This window comes from Vombatus ursinus, unplaced genomic scaffold (assembly GCF_900497805.2).
Source record: "Vombatus ursinus unplaced genomic scaffold, bare-nosed wombat genome assembly UNPS02014894.1, whole genome shotgun sequence".
Classification (NCBI taxonomy): Eukaryota; Metazoa; Chordata; class Mammalia; order Diprotodontia; family Vombatidae; genus Vombatus; species Vombatus ursinus.
This window is the reverse complement of record NW_020954672.1, coordinates 3,690,937-3,695,878: the sequence shown is the minus strand read 5'-3', so window position 1 is coordinate 3,695,878 and position 4,942 is coordinate 3,690,937. Positions and strand designations below refer to the sequence as shown.

Below are 4,942 nucleotides of genomic sequence, written 5' to 3'. Positions count from 1 at the left end.
GGATTTCACTCATCATGACAGCAACCCTAGCTTTCCTTGTTTGCTGTCATCCAGGTACTTTTTTTACCTCCTGTACACCTTTGGCCAGTCAAGAAAATGTTGACATTTGTCAGTCTGAAATCATGAAGACTTCAGGCGCTTAATTGAGCTGGGAAGAGGCCAACTTCCAATAGCTACTTATAATACACTAATGGAATAACTTAAAAAGGTAGCTGTCTGCAAAAACTAAATCTGGAGAATAGTTAGAAAGGAAAGGGAATAGCTTCATAAAATCAGGATGACTCAAACTTCCTTTTACGTTTTCATAAACTCAGAATAGAGACAGTAAGTACTGTTGCTTTAGTTGGGTTTCTGGGCAGTATCACCAAAACTAATGGTTCTGATGAATGGGCTCTGATCACCAGAAAAGAAAAGTTCCAGACAGACTGTGAGAGAGAAATGAGCTCCTTCTGTTTCTGTTTCTCTCCATGGTAGAATTTCAATTCCTTTGGAAGCCATTCCTAAGTGGACTCTGTCTTCCAGTATTGATCTCACACTGCAGCATAAACATTTCTGATATCAGAAAGGACAGTGTATTCTGGGGCCCAAAGGAAGTAGCAAAAGAGCTGCCTCTAAATGAAGCACTCTCATTTCCTTCTCTGGTTGTACTGGGAGGCACCAGCTCTTAGGAAGCACAGTCTGAAACCATGAAAATGAGATAGAAATTTTAGGAAGTTTCAGGTTAGGATTAAAGCTAAAAGTTTGCACTGGCTAAGAGGTCCATTGCTTTTTGGATGAGGTTTGTGAAATCAGGTTTCTGGCAACCAGCCATATAATGCTATGCCCCCTTCACGTAGTCTGTTCCAACAGCAATCCCAAACTACCAGAAAAGAGATGAGGATGGAGATTGGAAGGATTTTGTGGGCTATTTTCCAAGAACATTGGCAAATCTGATTTAGAGACATTTCTAATTTATCAGTTGTGTTCTTCAGTCAATTAGTCAAAGTATTTATTAAGTTGTAATTATGTAGCAGGCATCGAGCTCAGTGCTGGGGAATCAAAGAAAGGCAAAAACAGTACCTGCCCTGCAAATTCTAATCAAGAAGACAAAGCATTATAGATATACAAGGTTTATGTAGAGGGACCATCTCAGAGGGAAGCCACTAGCATTGACCAAGACCAGGAAAAGCTCATTGAAGAAGGTGGGACTTTAGCAGATTTTATATTTGATCCTGGAAGTACTAGGGAGCCAGTAAAGTTTATTGAGTAGATAGGTAACATGTCTGCATTTTAGGAAGAATCACAAAACCTTGCCACTGGGAAGGGACTTCAGTGAGGCTCTAGTCTAAACTGTACCTGACCTCCCAATGTAGTTCATCATGATGTCTTTTCAATCAACTATAAGATGCACCTGCTTTATACCTGACACTGTGCTTGACTGTAGGGATACTAAGACAAAAGTGAAACAGCCCTTGCCTGCAAAGAGCAGGGATTTATATTCTATAACAGGAAAAAAATATGCATTCATAGAAGCATTATTGTGCTGGAGCCAGTATTGGACCAATTGGAAAGAGGTGATTGTTAAATTTTCGGTGTAAAAACATTTACCCCTCAGAAACTGGCAAACACTATAAATCTGGGCTTGATTTATTATTTTGTTGACTGCTTAGATTTAAGAAAGTGATGGAGAAATGTTAAAATAATAACATCAATTGGAGTTTTCTTGGTCAAGACCTGTGTTTTAACTTCTGCAACCTAAATATTCCCTACTCATTGAACTGATCATCATCCTGTGGCATGGCCTTTGGTCTCCTTGCATCCTGGTCACCCTCTTCCAGGCACATTTCAGTCTCAACATTGTCATCACCTAAACATGGTACCCAGACTCGAGGTATGTAATCTGACCAGGCCAGGGCAAGGTAGAACAGGATGGTGGCTTCCCTCCTTCTGGACCCCTTTCGCTCTTCTCCAAATAAGATTTCATGGTTCTTTTAAAAGCCTGCCATGTCACAGTGTTGACTCAATGAATTTCTAGTTAAATCTCTACCCTAGGTCTTTTCCTAATGGACTTATCTAGCCAAGCCTCTCTGGTCTTGTATCCTGGCTAAGTTGAATTTTCCTTCTCTTTCATATGTAATAGTGGTGCTAAGCAAACAGGCAATAATCATAGCCAATCAACATTATATAGAATTTTAAGGTTTACAACATCATGCTTTAGAGATGATCTCATTCCCCACAACCTTGGGAATTAGGTCTATGAGTATTATTACATTTTACAGCTGGGGAAACTGAGGATCAGAAAGGCTAAGTGACTTGTTCATGGTTACACAACCAGTAGATTTAGTTCTTTCTAGACTAAAAGTCTGGTGTACCTTCCAGCATGCCCTGTCTGGTAGAGCCTCACTTAGACCAGAAGGTACAGAAGTATCAGTGATGGAGTGCTAATGATGAACCTCTAAAAGGCCCTGGACTTTCCCATGTGACCCAGGTCCCTGGTGTTGGCCTAGGACATCTGGCCCTTCCTAGTTCTTGCCTTGTGGCTTTTTTGATACTGCCCCAGTCACTAATTCTGTTAGCCCAGCCCTTCATTGTCTGTTATATCTGCTTCCCACCCTTTGCCTGGGGCACCTACCCTTCCCAGTTCCTTGCATCGTGGCTTTGACTCAGCCCCAATCTCCAATTCTCTGTTAACCTGAGTCCTCTTCTGTTACCTCCCAGGCATCTTTCCCCCATTAAATTGTCCAGATTCCTTAAGAGTTTGATCCGGTTCTCATTACAAAGGCTCATATTCTTAAAATCTGGCCAATAGTGCAGACTCACTAGGAATCTCGCTCACCCCAACCTGTGTTGTAATAAACCTCGTCTTTGGCTAAAAGAAGGCTTGGGTCGAATTCATTAGAGGGAGGATGTGTCGCTTATGCTTGAATTTCGAGGTCCCAGCACCCCTAGAACTCAACATTTGTAGCAATATTTTTCCTGAGATTCATTGTGACCACAAAGCTATTTCTAGTAGAATGTGTTGGATGGAAGAAAACAAGCATTTATTTACTACTATATGCCCAGCACTGCTAGGCACTTTGTAATTATTATCTCATTTTATCCTCGAAACAATAGTAGTAGGTAGGTGCTATTATTATCTCCACTTTTACATGTGGGGAAACTGATGTGAGAAATGACTATTTCTCTCATTTACAATTAATTTATTAGGACCAAGGTTTTTCAACCCTTTTCTACTTCCTCATCCAGGAACCAACCAGTATGGGGAATCTCTCTTCCTGAGATTTATCCAGGCCAAGATCTAATTAGCCAATAAAAGAAATTCTGAGTTTGAGCTGATGGGTGTATTCCGCCTCTTTGTATTTTGCTCTGCTGGTCTTGGGGAAGGTTGATCGTCCCTATTATGAAGCAAGTGGTATGGAAATTGATGTCTCTTTGACCTAGGTTTGAGTGACTTAAAGGCTTGTACTCTTAAGACCATCATTTTAATATAGCCAACACCTCCTATTGTGTTAAATTTCCCTCTCCAGAACACCTACTCTTTTTCCTAAGGGCAAATAAAACTGTCATTGGGGTCTTTGTTCTAAAAGAGACCTGATGATTTTTCTGGCTCCTCGATCCCCATGGTGCCCATGAAGAAATCCGTGATGAAGGGCGGCAAAAAAAAGAAGCAAGTCCTTAAGTTTACCCTGGATTGTACCCATCCTGTGGAGATGGGATTGTGGATGCAGCTAATTTCGAGCAGTTTTTACAAGAACGAATCAAAGTGAACAGAAAGGCTGGCAACCTCTTTGGCGGAGTCATAACCATTGAGAGAAGCAAGAGTAAGAGAACTGTGACATCAGATGTGCCATTTTCTAAAAGGTATTTGAAGTACCTGACAAAGAAATTCTTAAAGAAGAACAACCTTCGGGATTGGCTGCAGGTGGTGGCCAACAGCAAGGAGAGTTATGAATTACAATACTTCCAGATCAACCAGGACAAAGAGGAGGATTAAACCCTCTTGGGTCTGGAAACATTTTGTATATGATCTTGAATAAAACTTGAACCCCCCCCCCAAAAAAAAATAATTAAAAAATAAGAGACCTGATGACAGCCTTGTTGAACTATGTCTCTTGAATGAACTTTATTAATTGTTCAACTGTCAAAGAGAACAAAGTCCACCTCCTTGGTTCAGACAGACCCTAAAGAGGGATGTAATTGGGAACAACTCACTTTATTCTTCTGTGATTCAGCTTCTTCATCTGTACAATGGGAATTATAATACTTGTCCTGTCTAACCTCCCAAGATTATCGTTACTCCCAACACTTGGGGCTACCCCAGAATGGAATTGGCTACCTAAAGAGAAGCCCCTTCACTGGAGCTCTGTAAGCAGAGACTGGGTCACCCATGGTCAGGTGTGTTCTTTCATGTATGTCCTACACCAGATGGCTACCAAAGTCCTTTCTGACTCTAAAATTCTGTGATCTTGAGGATCAGGTGAGATAAGGAATATAGAGTCGTGCCATAGAGTAAGTCCATTGTTTCTCAGTGAGATCACCTAAGGAATTTTTTTTAAAAATTATAAACTTAAACATTAACAAACCCGAACATTTCAATTTAAAAAAACCAGAAAAGTATTGTACATGAAACTACGAATACCTATTACACTGGTTTTTTTTAGTGTCTGTTAAATTACAAGCAGTAATGAAATTACCTTGCTAGTCTGTTTTCTGTTCCTTCTGCTCATTTCTATGCATCATTATACTACTACCAACACCCTTTCATCATAGAAGCCTTCCCTTTAAACTTGCTTGAGTATGTTTATAATCAGTACATTAAAACAAAATAACTCAACATGAAAGGAAAAACCCTGGACTTTCCCTCGTGGCCAAATCTCTGGCGTTCCCCTGAGGCTATAGTCCCATCAACTGGCCTTTCATTGTGGACCTCCCTATGGCCCCAGGCAATTTCTCCATTCTCCCT

The 4,942-nt window shown here is 40.6% G+C and overlaps 1 protein-coding gene and 1 pseudogene across 1 annotated transcript in view; both read left to right on the top strand.

Annotated features, from left to right (window-relative positions):
• SLC7A8 (solute carrier family 7 member 8) overlaps nucleotides 1–4,942 on the top strand; it is a 77,053-nt gene that overhangs the window by 24,703 nt on the left and 47,408 nt on the right. The window lies entirely within an intron of this gene.
• On the top strand, nucleotides 3,597–3,973 carry LOC114028843 (annotated as a pseudogene).